Genomic DNA, 15,039 nt, shown 5'->3' with positions numbered 1-15,039 from the left:
GAGGTAAAGCTATAGAAATGCCCTTTTCAGTTTAATGTGGAGCATGTTACTAACAGTATGTCTAACCTGTAGGATAAAATCCTGTTTTAGATTCCCCTTGTCTGACTGCAGTGCTGTAAAGCAGACACTGTATACTAACAAGGTCATTTCTGCAGGTGTGATAGAGGAGAAAGAGAATTCCCTCTGAGGTTGTTTTACTCTTTCATGGAAAATATTCAGACCATGATTTAGTTGTCATTTTGTACTCGAAGATTATTTTTCTCAACATGTAAAAAAGTGTCACTTCAGCACCCCCTGCTGGAGAAAAAAGGTAACAGCGATTTATTGTTAGGCATTATTAATTTTTTATAAATAAACTAAAACTAAAGAAAATAAACCAGTAAGTAGTGAAGAAGAATAATCCATTTAAATGCTTTTCATACTTTTCTATTTTGAAGCATCACAGAAATCTGATGTCAACTGAAATGCTGTGCTCAAACAAAACCAACATTTCTCCCGTGGAGATCTTCAGAACATCAGTGTTTACCCTGTTCAGCTCCATAAATACATGGTTTTAATTTTGAACAACTGAACTTTAAATTTCAGCTATAATAAATTAAATGGAAGAGCTGGTTGTACAACAAGAACTGCTGCCTGATGTTTGCCACCTAGTTTTCTAAGAAACATGTAGCTCTCACTACGCAAGTATGCAGGAATGTTTCTGCCTTTGTGCCCACACCGACTGAACCGAGAGGTTTCCTGGTTTGTTTGTTTTCTTAGATGAAAACCACATAACTGTGAAGAGATCATTGCAATTACAGTTTTTCCCAATTGTTTACACACATTTTCTAAAAGCATGCCTCATATTGTCATATTGCAAGAGTTGCAACTCCAACTTCTACCCTACAGTAACAGTAGGCCAGCGGGCCTTCATCCTGCTTCCCTCGTTGTCATTCCATCAACAAGGACATGGTGTGCAATAGTTGCCTGAATCTCATCAGTAATGACTTCTCTTCATCGTCCTTCCCTCAAACTGACTTTTATCTTGTTCAGTTGGTCTGATTAAATCATTAGAAACACGTGTGTTCAATTGTGCGTTGCTTTGTGTAAAAGATGACTGCTGTAATACAATACAAGTGTTAAATGTGTTTATTGACTGAGAATGTGTTTAAGGTTTTGAAAAAATGAGTGTATGAGTTTTGCAAATTGTGCCTAAGACCCTGAACAGTGTTTAAGGTTTGGACAAAAGATTTTATTTGACAGCTAAGTTTAGGCCACTGAGAATTTGGTTCAGAGAATGGAGTTTAGTGTTTTCGGAAGTCAGAAAAACTATAATGATCACTCACCTCTGCTTATCCACTAGGAAGTAACTAAGCTCATCTAATTTAACCTGCTTCAGCTAGATGTTTGAATAACTTTGGTGGGACTGGCTTTTAAAAAGGTAAAGATCTATGGTTATATCTTACAGGTTTACAGTTTGAAAACTCTTAGCTAATCTTCATCACAGCTGTGTTAGTATAAGAAGGTTCTAATATAATCAGTGGTGTTCAAAAAAGTAAAAGCCACCGATAGGAAGCCTGTAACCTGCATGAGGGCCTACATTTCTCTAAATTGTTCTTAATTGTTCTAAACTGCTGTAGTTCCTCCCTTGGTCCAATAAACTACATTTTGGGGTAAGTCTGTCTTTGTGTGTGTTACTGTGTTCATCTTTTAGAGAATAAATGTGCAGATGTTGCTTCTTGCAGGAAGTGCAGAAACCATCTTCAGCTACTAAACATGGACTGAAAAAAATTGTTCTTAACATGTTTTAGTCAAGTTTTTTTATTTAGTCAAGTTTCTTATGCATTATATACACACACAAAACATTCATTTTCGAGATGGCAGCATTTGAAAAGACACAAAGAAACCTACGAGTTACTAGTTGCTGCTCCTGTTGTGGAAGTTTCCATTTAATAAAGCTTGCAGACAAACGGTGGGTGGTAGCTAACATCCTTTAATCAAAAAAAGAACAAAAAGCCAAGCTTGGTGAGAGAAGCCATCGCTGGGGCAGACGGTCAGCAGTGTCTCTCCCTGAGCCCAGCATGGCCCTGGGTTAAATACCTCCTACAGGAACATAAAGCAGCTTTTTCAGACCATCGGTCTTTCCCCCAAAGAAAGGTCCACACTCCCTTGCTACCTCTCACAGTCGTTGAAGAGACAAAAGGCTCTTCCTGTGGAGTTGTCTGCTTCCCCCAACAATCACCCGGCTGTTTAATGGCATGGATGTGTGAGACACTGATCCATACTAAAACCCAGAGGCACCAAGGCATGACACAGTAAAATAATGTGAATAATACATGAATAAAAGAAATTCCTCTACACTCCTCAGGTCTTTCTCTCACCCATCTTTGATTTTTAGCTGCCCTCTGAGACACAGCAGGTGAGATCCTGTCCTGGTGACAGTTTTACTACAGTACAGTACAAATCCACCTTAAGATGTTCTGTGTGGTTCTTCCAGCAGCTCGACGTCTCCCCTCTGTGTTTATTCAAACAACAGCTGCAAACTTGATCATCTCTGAAGTTTGATATGATGTCTGCTGCACTTAAATTAAACGGTCCCTCATCTCAGCCCATTAAGGACTGAAAATAGTTAGTAGCTGTAAACACTGTGCAGGACGTCAGTTTCATACATTTACATTTATGTTAAACTGCATAAAACAAATCAATCATATGTAAACAAAAATAACAACAACAAAAAAGTCATGCACCCACCTGATGGTCTCAAACTAAAGTATCTCTCACATCATCTAAAACTGTCTGCAGTGCTTAATATTATTTTTTCATTCCACAGTAGAAGAACACATGTTGAACAGCTACCAGCTAGTCGCTAAATTCAAGTTTTTCAGCAGTTTTTGACAAACAAGTCAAAGTTGCCTCTGTGACTCAGACTCATCTCTTCTTCTTTCCAAGATTCTTCTTTGTGTTGCAAAAACACAGCTCAAAGGTCCAGAAGGAGGCATATCAAAATATTTAGGTTATGACCAAGAATCAGCATAGACGAAAACAGAATTTTAAAAAAAAAGTGTCCTTGCTCCTCAGTGCATGTATGAGTAACTAAGTAACTCATTTGAATGTCGTCTTCAGCAGGTTTTTCACTTATGAAAGTTTGTGCTTTACTGAGCAGAGAGTCAACACTCAGGATAGTTCAGTGCAGGGCTGAAGCAGAGCTGCTGGGGTCTGCTTAGGGGATGTCAGCTGTTTCACCATTTGTGGCAGAGCTTCTATTCAGCTCCTCCTGAAGTTCAGTGTTACTGTTAACAACATGAAAAGAGACCATTTGGAAACATGTATTCATTATGAATAATAAAAAAAAACGTATACAGTCCAAAAAAAAAAAAAAAAAAAAAAAAATCACCACATCAATCTGAATTTGCTTCATCTGATTTTCTGTTTTCATGTCATGGATGTTGATGAACGCTGCTTCAGTCTGACACACTATTAAATCATTTTGACTAGACAGCAGTTTAATTAGACTCATTATAGACATCTGGTTTTATCTTCATGACCATAACACTGTTTTCAAACAAGTCATTTTTTATTTAGTGTAGTTCAAACAAGATTTACTCACGTATGTGTTTTGTTGGTTGTTGCCCTGAGGAATCGACGAAAAAAAAACATAATCAGTATAAATAACATAAACAAAATTAACTGCAAATTGAAGTTCAATGCTACTGTTAACGAGATGAAAAGAGATTGGCTGCAAACATATATTCATTATGAATGGAAAATAAATCGTGCATGGATGTTGTTGAACACTGCTTCAGTCTGACACTATTAAATCATTTTGACTAAACAATAGTTTAATTAGAGTCATTATAGACATCTTATTGCATCTTCATGACCATCAGCCTGTTTTCAAACAAGTTTGTTTTTATAGAGTAGCTCAGACAAGATTTACTCACGTATGTGTTTCATTGTCTCTGCGTCGTCGTTCTTGTTGCTCTGAGGAATCGAGTCCAGAAAAAAAAAAAAAATCATAATCAGCAGAAATAACATAAACAAATTGAACTGCAAAGTGAAGGGAGAAAGTCATTTACCTCTTGCGCTTATACAGCATGAAGCCTACTGCTGCTACTACTCCTGTAATCACAATGGCTGGAATCACCCTTCTTACAATAGGTCTTGCATTACCTGAAACAGAAGAAACAGAATCACTTAAAATGTCTTTTGGCTTAAACCTCATCATGGCTCTGAATGGGATAAGTACCCAGTCCCTCTATATTATTATTATTATTATTATTATTATTTTCGCTTTAACATCAGAATGTGGTTTAATTAGAATAATATTATTAGAATATAATGAAATCAGAGTTTATGTTTAAATGAATAAAACTTGATAAATAAATAATAAATAACACTAAACTTGATCATTAACCGATTAATGTCTAAACTGTATGTGAGAAGGCTGCATTGCACATGTAAGTTAAAGAAAATTGACCCTGTAACTCAAATTGTGGTCATAAATATTTTGTACTTTGTAGTTGTGAGTTTCGTAACCTTGTAAACCAAAATATCTGAAACATTTATGTTTGTGCCTCTATAGATGAGAATTTGTGTTTGTAAAAATAAATTACACCTGTTACAAATTATTTTTTGTTGAGGTCTGGTTACAGATACAAAGCAAAAAACTACGTGTAAAACTCTGCGCTCAGGTTCCCAGCTGTGTGGGAGTTTCTACTTGCAAGTACAAATTTTGACCCGATTTTTCTTCCTTTCAGCTGATTGGTCAATGTCATGTCAATCACAAATTTAACAATCCAATCAGAGAACAGACGGGTTTGGCTGTAGGAGGGGTGCTTTACTTCACAGCCAGGGAACTTGAGCACAGGATTTTATACGTAGTTTTTTGGTTTGTATCTGTAACCAGACCTTAACAAAAAAAAAAAAAAAAAAAATTGTAACTTGTATTGTAACACACAAATTCTCATCAGTACACAAATATACATTTGATTTACAAGTACAAAATATTTATGAGCACAATTTGAGCCCATATGTAACACCGATCATATCATGTATCATATTTGATAGATGAGATTTTATGAGTTTTCGAGAGTTCAGAGATTTTTTTCCTGATAAAACTGAATAAATTACACATAAAATCAAGATGTAGCCAATTTTATACAATTAATTAATTTCTCCTTTTTTTTTTATTCCAATTACAAACAATGTGAATTTATTATTCATCTATTTTGTGAATCATGGTTTGCAGAGTTAAAATTGATTTCAACACTTTGTGTGGAACATTATCTGATGTCATGTTGGGATTAAGGTGAATTTAACATCCAGTACATCATATTACAACATTATTGTCTTCACTGCTTACCTGGTTTAGGCAAAGAGGTGGAGGGCCAAGTTACACTCCTCGTGCTACGGCGAGTGCTGACGGTGCAGCTGAAGGTCAGATCAGTTTCGCTGTCTGAAGGTGTCACAGAGCTATTGATGTTGTAGAGGTGTTGCTCAGTCTCCTGCATCCTGGTGTTGCACTTGCTGTTCACATTGGATGGAGGACTGGTGGACCAGGTGAGCTCAGGCTCAGGGTAGATGCCCTCTGAGCAACAGGTCAGTGTGTTTCCTTCCCGCTGAATGTCGACTTCATGGACTGGAGCTGCAGAAAAAAGATAAGGAAGACAGAGTTTATGTTCACATATCTTTATGTGTTCTTTTTTAAGCATTTATAAAGCAAGTACAGTGAAAAAGCTGAAAAGGAGAAATATAGTCAAGTGTTACCGGCGCTCGATTTTTCTACACTAAATGATGTATTTTAACGGAACTTTTTGTGAGCAGGACATCTTTGTCATTATATCGAGTGTTTCATCAAATGATTTATTGTAGTGCTTTTCTTTATTCTCATACATTTTCTGGACTGCATCAGTAGCTGCATTTTCTGCACAGGTCTTTTACTTGCAGATAGATCTAGTTTTTACCAACTTGAATATATAACTGCATGACCTTAAACTTTATTTAGAGTTAATACATACATGCATGGTACATGATACTGTTTTTTTACATTTATATTTTAACTAGAGCTATTTCTGCAAAATAATATCTGAATATAAGTAGAAACATTTATACATACACTTGGAGAAAATGATAAAGATTTTAAAAACTCAGGTTATACCAACTGAAAACATTAATTTTTTTGAAAGAATGCATTGTGTGTCTCATACCATCCATTTTTAAATTGACAAATGATTCTTTGACCCCATTTTCAGTGCTGGTGTAGCACTTGTATCTCCCTTCATCCTGAACCTTCACCCCTGTCAGCAGGAGTGAGGCGTTTCCTGAGGAGACCTGGTCACTGAACAGTGACGTCCTGCCTCTGAAGCGCTGGTTCTGCACTGCGAGCTGGTCACTGCCATCATAGAATGAATGAACAAAAAGATTTCCTGCTGATAGCTGGTTCCAGTGGATGATGACATCACTGCCTCCCTCAGAGCTGCACGGCAGCATGCAGGTCTCCATGAAAATGCAGGACACATCGGTATCTGCAACAACAGGTAGAGACACATGATCATAAAAGTAAGATCTGCAACTCAAAACATTTTTAGATGCTTTAGAGTGAAAATTTGGGCAGTTAAGTAATGTTTTATTGAGAGTGGGATACACAAATGGATGTATAGAATTAAATGTCAAATCTAGTGGGTCCCCAGAAATAATATAATCCTTCCTGACAGGACTACAGTGTTTTCTCACTGACCCTGAAAACAATCTTAGCATGCCACGTCGACTGTTTTCAATTCCTTATTTGATCATTTCTGAATTATACAAGGCATTGATTGAAGACTCCTTTCTCCTCTCAGCTTGTGTCTTGTTTCCCATTAGCTCAGATTTACAGTGGGAGGGACAAAGATACAAAGATGGAGTCAAAGAGAAATGTGCAGTGAATGTGCATCACAGGTGAAGACGATCATGGACGAACGAAACCCAAAGCAAGGAGCAAAAGACAACTATCAAAGTAAAACAGGAAATAGGAAAAGAAAATACTTAAAGGAGACTCTGATGGATGAATGAGACAAAACATGGACAACATTCAAGGAAAACTCAGAAGGACATTAGAGAAGGACTTCAGACAAAACTGAGAGCAACAAAACTCAAGACAGAAACTGAAAACAGAAAAGTATCTAAAACTAAAAATCATCAGGAGCCCAATAAATTTAAACATGAAAATACAGTAAATTACAAAGCAAGAATTGTAAACTGCAGGCTGAAGACTTTCCCTGTACCACAGGCTAATGTCTCTGCTCTTTCCAGCTGAAAAACAGAAACTTGGTTTCAGTTAAACAGGTTCTCCAACAATCTTTTAGAGTTCTTAAGAACAGATTTAATTTATAGCCGTGATGCCAAAGTCAGCTCATCATTTTAAATGTGTATGTAGTTTGGTTTCTCTGTATAACCATTTTAGTTATTTTACCAAGTGACCTTTGACCTGATTTAGTAAAAATATGAGACGTGTGATAATGTTTTTAGAGCTAGGCATGTAAAGGCAGGGATGTTTTTGTTTGTTTCCTTGTTGGCAGAAGGGTTCATGTTGAGCCGACACATGGAAACATTGCTTTGTTGTGTTGTCCAAAACTGATCTTAGAGAGATTGTATCCCTGTGACTCCAGAGGAAAACATCTGTCATGACTGAGTGAGGAACAGGGATCAAGACCAGCAACCTTAAAATGGGGATCCCAAAGATCGAGCACCATAAATTCTGTCATTTCACAGTTCCCATAGGGAATAATTCACAATCATTAGTACTGGTTCAAATTCATTGTTTAAATATAAGGAGTATGAGAACATGTGTTCATTTCTAAACTTACTGATGTCTCTATTTGAAAAAAATAAAACTTTATTTTGTAATCACCATTTTCTACTGAAAACCCCATTGATAACTAATTTAATTTCTTTTTGTAACAATAACAGCAAAAATGTAAAGGATGCCCATTTTGAGCCAGAACTCTGAACTTCGATCTAATTAAGGAACTGTTATTAAAAGATGTTTCTGTAAGAGAGTGTAGTCCTCCCTCGACAGACCCAACACCACGGTTCGGATAATGTTTTTCGACTTCACTAGCGCCTTTAACACAATCCAGCTGAGAGAGAAGTTGGAGGCTATGCAGGTGAATGCTCCACTGGTCCACTGGATCAGCGACTACCTGACAGGCAGACCACAGTTTGTGAGGCTGCAGAGTTGTATGTCAGAGAGTCTGAACAGGAACATAGGAGCACCCCAGGGAACTATTCTGTCCCCTTTCATCTTTACTATCTATACATTCGACTTCAAGTACATCACATAAACTTGCCACCTCCAGAAATTCTCAGATGACATGGCCATTATTGGAAGTGTGGAGATGGGAAGGGAAGAGGAGTACAGATGACTGATTGGTCACTTCGTGAGGTGGTGTGACGTGAACCACCTGCAGCTGAATGTGGCCAAAACAAAGGAGCTGGTGGTGGACTTTGGCAGAAACAGATCCTGACCCTCCCCTGTCTGCATTGGTGGGACTAATGTTGAAATAGTCACATCCTGTAAACATCTGGGAGTTCAACTGGATCACAAGCTGGAGTGGTCTGCCAACAAAAAGGGTCTGAGCCGGCTTTGCTTTCTACTATGGTAAATGGTAAATGACCTGTATTTGTGTAGCGCTTTTACTAGTTCCCAAGGACCCCAAAGCACTTTACATATCCAGTCATCCACCCATTCACACACACATTCACATACTGGTGATGGCAAGCTACATTGTAGCCACAGCCACCCTGGGGCGCACTGACAGAGATGAGGCTGCCGGACACTGGCGCCACCGGGCCCTCTGACCACCACCAATGGTCAGAGGGCCCGGACCAGTTCTACAAAGGCTCAGATCCTTCAATGTACGCAGCAGGCTGCTCTGTATGTTTGATTAGTCTGTTGTTGTGAGCACCTTCTTCTGTGCTGTGGTGTGCTGAGGTGCAGGCATCAAAGCAAAGGATGCAAACAGACTGAACAAACTCATCAGGAAGGTCGAGTTTCTTCTTGGCATAAAGCTGGCCACCCTGGAGGAGGTGATCGGTGACAGAATGCTGGCAATCACAGACAATGACTCACATCCCCTCCATAACACACCAGGCAATCTGAAGCGCAGTTTGAGCAACAGGTTCCTTTAACCTCGCTGTCTGAGGGAACAATACAGGAGGTCGTTCCTTTCTGCTGCTATCAGAGTCTTTAAATGATTCACGTGGGTCAGATCCACACATGTGGACCAGAATAATCCCACCTCAATGCACCCTGTCACTTTTGTACCCCACGACATATTTCCACACGTACTTGTCCTTTTATATTAATATGTATATTTATACCTATATTTATCTATTTATCTTTATATTTATTTATCATTACTCTATGAGTGTTTGTTGTTTATTGTATATTTGCTGCTATGACAACTGATTTTCCCTCTGGGATTAATAAAGTTTCTCTGATTCTGAAGTGTGACAGCCAACCCTGATCTACCGTATATTCTCTATTTTCCCGTCACCAGCAGGTTTTAGATGTAGATACAAACTGATTGTTTAACATTCCCATTTCACTGAGAGTGATAATATTTAATGATAACGTTTTCAGGAAAATAAATCACAAACATTAGTTGTCATGATCCTGCTCTGTGACCCAACGTTTTGAGTTTATCATTGGCTGTTGTGTTGACAATTATATTTTCTGCTTAGTTTGTTCCTATTCTTGTTATTTAGATTGTCGAGGTTCAGCCTTTTTTCATGTTTGTTTCTATGATATTATTCTCGGGCTGTGTTCTCAGTTGCCTCCTGCCTTGTAGACTGCTGCCTCAGCACAAATAAAGATTCATTTTCTATTTCTAAGTTCTGTCTTGGAGACATTTGTTGGTTTCTGGTTATGACACTTCTGCCTCTCCTCACACATTGAGCCATTTTGGAGTATCTCTCGTTGCACTTCCTGGTATTTGTTTTCTCAGATTAAAACCAGGTAATTGCGACTTCTGTTTAGACTCGAGTAAGCTGGTGAGTGTAGTGAATGTTTAACTCACCTCCTCCGGTTAAAGTCCACTTAAATGTCAGGAGCACCAGAAACACTGCACACTGGATCCCAGCCATGATCCTGTTGTTTTATCCGTTTGCAGCCGCATTAATGTTGAAGGATCGAGTAAAAAGAAAACTCACCCAGCCGGTCTGTCTGTCAGGTAGTGCACATTAACGCACTGAGAATGAGGAAAACGCTAATCAAACTTCGCCTGAATGTTCAAGGTCAGCACCGTATAATAATTAATATTAACAGTTTGTAACTTCACCTGCACTAACGTGCAGAAGAGGCGTCTGCTGATCAACGACAAACCGAGTTTCCGAGTGACATACAAGAAGAAAACATTTAGAGACGAGTCCCTCTCTGTCGAGTACTGCACAGAGATTACTTTCGTTTTCGAGGGTTGTACTTTGTATCGCAAGCCGCACTATCACGTGACTGACTCAGGAAATGATTGCAGTAATCCGGAGTGGACCCACCCTCATTCTGCGGACTTATTATGAGTTTGTTTGCACTCTGGTCAAGCTTTTTTTGGAAGAAGCAAGAAATTTCACCCGTATGAAAACATTTTCAGCTGATCTCACCTAATAAAATATACACATAGTTATAAATGAGTATTAATAGTATTTATATAATTAATATTAAAAAACGTGACAACACATTTATCCCTTGTTCTAGTTTCTTTCTTCTAATTTCCGGTGTATTTAAAGGTGAAATGTTGTTTTGGCTCAACAGTAACACCTGATCTGACATTACAGAGCCCTGCGTGAAAACCAGACCAGCTCAGGTAACATTGTGTGGTATGTTTGTATTAAACAACATTAATTTATATTTTAAATGTGAGTAATTGATGAAATTTGTAACTGATATGGCATTATGTGTTTATTTGTTTGTTTGTTTTGTAGTCATCAGTGGCGAATAGTGCAGTGGATGAGGCCTTGGTTATTGAGGATCCCCAACTCATCACTACTGTGGAGGACAAAGTGTTCAGGAAGCTTGTTAAAGCTCTGAGCCCTGCTGATGTTCTCCCCACAGGACAGGTGTGCATGTGAGCATTTTACCTCATTTTCTCATATTTGCCATTCCAAGACTGGCAAATTATTTCCTTTAGGCTTTCAAAGCTGTAGTGAAGGACAGATAAGCTATAATGATTCAAACCCAAAGCCACTGTGTCAAAGACATCTGTAGTTAGTTTAACAGCAAATATGTGAACCTCTATCAGCACCACTGCAAGGATTATTTGCTTTTTGTCATTGCAATATTCTAACTGATGCCATTTTGTTTAAGTTGCTGCTGCAGTGACACTTGAATAAATCACTTTTTGTTCACTGATTTTATAGGAGACACTGACACATGTGTTGGAGCAAACAGGTCAGCCGGCTTAAGGATGATTAAAGAGATGAATACACATATTTGAACAGCACATACCATATGCTCCAACATCTTCATGATCCCAGGGAACCTGCAGGAGCACACTGACATTGTCACATGAGAACATCTCATCTGAACAGTAAAAAAATTATTTTAGAAAGTCTAAAAAGTGCTGTCCCCATTTAATGATGCCACAGTTGAGCCACCAAATGTCATTCCCCTTCATCATTGCTGTGCCATGCACGAGAGGAGGAAGGAAATGGCCACTGTCCATACTCCAGAGAGTCTGAGGAGACGGTTAAAGGAGAAGCTTACATTTTACAGTAAATGAGCATCATATCACTGGCAGCACTGCTCGATCCCTGGTTTAAAAACACAGTCTACATTAACTCTGGTAAAGCAGCAGATGATGAGGAGATGCTCACTTCTAAATGTGCTGTTGATATACGAAACAGCACTGCTTCCTCATCATCATCATCACAGCTGCACATATTAGAAGCTTCTCAGTCTGTGATTCAAGAAGAGATGGATACATTCTAATTATGTTATTGCCTTTAGTCACTTACAGCCTGTTTATGTTAGGTAGCAAACTGTGCTGCTGGTTGGACACCACAGTCCTGCAGACGAGGACCAACCAGCACTGTAGACTCTCTGTGGGCTCCTCCTGTTTGTCTTTTTACATTTTTATTCCTTTTATTATTCAAACTAAGATCAGAGTGGTTATTATGCCGGGTGCTGTGGTGAGCGATGGGTTGGTGAATGAGAGAAGAAGAGTGTCAAACTGCTGCATCTGTAACAAAACACACTCTAACAACAAACGACACTCAAAACAAATAAACAAACAAAAAAACAGGACAAGGTAAACAAACTTTTGCTGTTGTGTGTCAGAGAGAGAGACATGTGCGAACTTGTAAAAAACCTGCTGGATAACTTAACTTCCTGAACTGAAGAAGCCTCTTGGATAAGATGTAAAACGTAAACAAGTCCAGCCATGCTCGTAAAGAGCTCCTGAGACAAATCAATGCTTTTCTCAGCACTCCAGTGTTTTCTAAAGAAGGTGAAATCATCTGAAAAAGAAGAAACCGCCTGAAGCCCAGCACTGTGGAAAAGTTTTTTTAATGAAATAAAAGTCACAGAAACTCATTGCATCCTTTTTTCCTAATCTTCCCTTTTGATCCTGCTATTGCAGCATAAAGACACACACCATATTTAAAAGGTCAGAATTATTTAGAAGTTCACAAAAATCATTAAGTCATAAATTCACACCAAAGCCATGGTGTCACTGTAATCACTCTGCCTGTTTTACATTTATTGTCCACTTGATGGCACCTTAGAGCAAATGAAGCATCAGTGCATGAACGCAACAGGTGAATGGGAAGCTTCAGTGCTTCTTGAGGCTTTATATCAGCACCACTAAAAAACAAATAAAATTAAAAATACTAATAATTCTTCATTTTGTAATATTTAACCAATACTGTCTGAGGATTGGTGAGTGAGTGGCAGAACCTCTTGGATCAGGTGAGGGCGATTTTGGAAAAGAGAGTTAAATGTGAAGCACATTTATTCCTGGTCTTCTATGTCCCAGCACACTGCTGCGTATGAGGAAAACAAATTAGCAGACTTGCTGCAGGTGTATTACTCACTCACCTGACACTGCTCCCTGTAAGCTCCGCACCCTCAGCAGATAAGCTGCAATCCACACATTTTACTCAGAGTCTACTGGCTGTGGTCCTTTCAGAAAAGACTGACTTAGGTTCCCTTGATCACTGCTGAAAAGCTCAGTTACCAGAACGGCCTCCTGTCTGTGTCTGAGTGCAGAGCAGGTCCTCTCTTGCTCTCTTGCTTCATAGAAAAATAATCATGATTTGCTACAACTTGTTGCAGCTCTTCGCAAGCAGCTATGAGGAAATCACAAACTTTGCCTCTTTAGGATTGCAGCATCGATTACTGTGCATGTTGTAATGTTGATAAGTGGTGGTTTTATCCTCCCCAGTGGACTTCCCGCTCTGCCTGTTTAAATAGCTTAGATAGTAAATTATTATACCCGTTATGTTGTCAGCCATCACAGCTGTTGTAACTTAATATTTAAATGAGTAAGTAATAAATCTTATTATGGGTTGGGTTGACGACATTGGGTTTTGAATTCAATGCACGTCTTCAGCTCATTTGTGAATTATTTGTGTCAGTTCTCTGCTAGTTGGTATTTATATTAATGTCAGCTCTTCTCACAGCGGGTGGTGACTCCACCGTGTCTCCACCATCCAAATCTCCCAGTTTATTTCCCTACAGTGTTTTTGTGGATATCATTTTTGGTTGGTTTGTTTTTGCTGTTTTTTGTTATTTTGGACTTTTTTCAGCTTCAATAAAGGTTTACTTTTTGTTCATTGGACTTCTTTCTTCTGTCATTTAGGTCAATACCTGCACATTATGGGAATAATGGTTGTTTGTTGAAGTTTGACAGGAAGCACTATCTTATATCTCAAATGTTTTACTTAAATTGAACTTCGATCATTTCATAGCCTCCAAAACAAGATCATATTTACACTTGACTTAAAAAATGTTCCACAAAATGCAGAATCAGATGAAGTTTTGACAAGACTGTTTTTTTTTGTTATAAGAAAACTTTGTCTTTAATAGATGAAATTTGTCAGTCCCTAAAAACGTTAGCAGTAAGAAAAGCAAAAATAAGTTTTCAACAAATAATAAAACAGTAAAGCGCATTAAATCATAGTCAGGTCTTAAACATTTAATATTTTTGAATGTTTTTACAAAACACTGAAGACATGTGCTGCTTACAACCTCCAGATTTCAAAACTGTGTTTTTTTAATAAAACAAAAACAAACAACTAAAACTATTGTACAAGTAAACATTTTAATTTATGTGTTATGAAATATAATGAGTGACTTCTTCTTTCTGCTTGATTATTTTGTATCATTTTATCGAGTAGATGAGGTAGAGGAGGAACCATACGCTGTAATCTCAAACTCAAAATATCAAAGAACTTCACATCGATGTGCAAAGTGAGCATTAGTGTCACTGATGGAGAACAGAAAAGACATCAGAGTGTATCAGCATCATTTAATGATACTGACTCAGGTACATTTAACAGATACATTTAAAAATCATTTAATGAATGGAGAGGTCACGTTGTCTGAGGCCGTGTTTCTGCAGGATTCACATTTCTGTAGGTTCTTCCGCTGCCTTTAGTAATAAATCATCTTCCTCATTGTTGTGCCTGCAAAATGAAATTATAAAGAATTCTGTCCTGAAATACATTAAGTGTAGAGAGAGGGTGAGAGAGAGATTTACCCAGGAGTGATCAGTGTTTTCAGTTCCTCTGAAGTTTTTTCTGTCAGGACCAAATCGAGTCGACTTGATATTTCTGCAGCATCAGGAACCTGCTGAGCCTGATGGGACTGAAGAAGAGTTTGTCATCCAAGAGTTTATAGTAGCTCTATAGAAAGTAGTACAGCTATTAAATCATGTACTAAAAAGGGTTTTGTATAAGTATATCATTTTTAAAGGGTTGCATACAATCGTGTGAACATTTTCCTTTTCACATGACCTTAAACATTTTAAAATACATAGACTTCAACTGTGTTGTTACTCTTTTGTCTTTGAACTTGCACATGTTGGG

At 38.1% G+C, this 15,039-nt stretch overlaps 1 long non-coding RNA gene across 1 annotated transcript; it reads left to right on the top strand.

Annotated features, from left to right (window-relative positions):
- Positions 1 to 10,744: 10,744 nt before the first annotated feature.
- LOC120441967 lies at positions 10,745 to 11,502 on the top strand. Its single transcript, XR_005614424.1, has 3 exons — positions 10,745 to 10,817; positions 10,936 to 11,070; positions 11,371 to 11,502. It is a non-coding gene; the product is annotated as an uncharacterized LOC120441967 (long non-coding RNA).
- Positions 11,503 to 15,039: the final 3,537 nt, after the last annotated feature.

Source organism: Oreochromis aureus, linkage group 9 (genome assembly GCF_013358895.1).
Source record: "Oreochromis aureus strain Israel breed Guangdong linkage group 9, ZZ_aureus, whole genome shotgun sequence".
Classification (NCBI taxonomy): Eukaryota; Metazoa; Chordata; class Actinopteri; order Cichliformes; family Cichlidae; genus Oreochromis; species Oreochromis aureus.
Note: the sequence above shows the minus strand (reverse complement) of the source record. Positions and strands in the feature narration are given on the sequence as shown.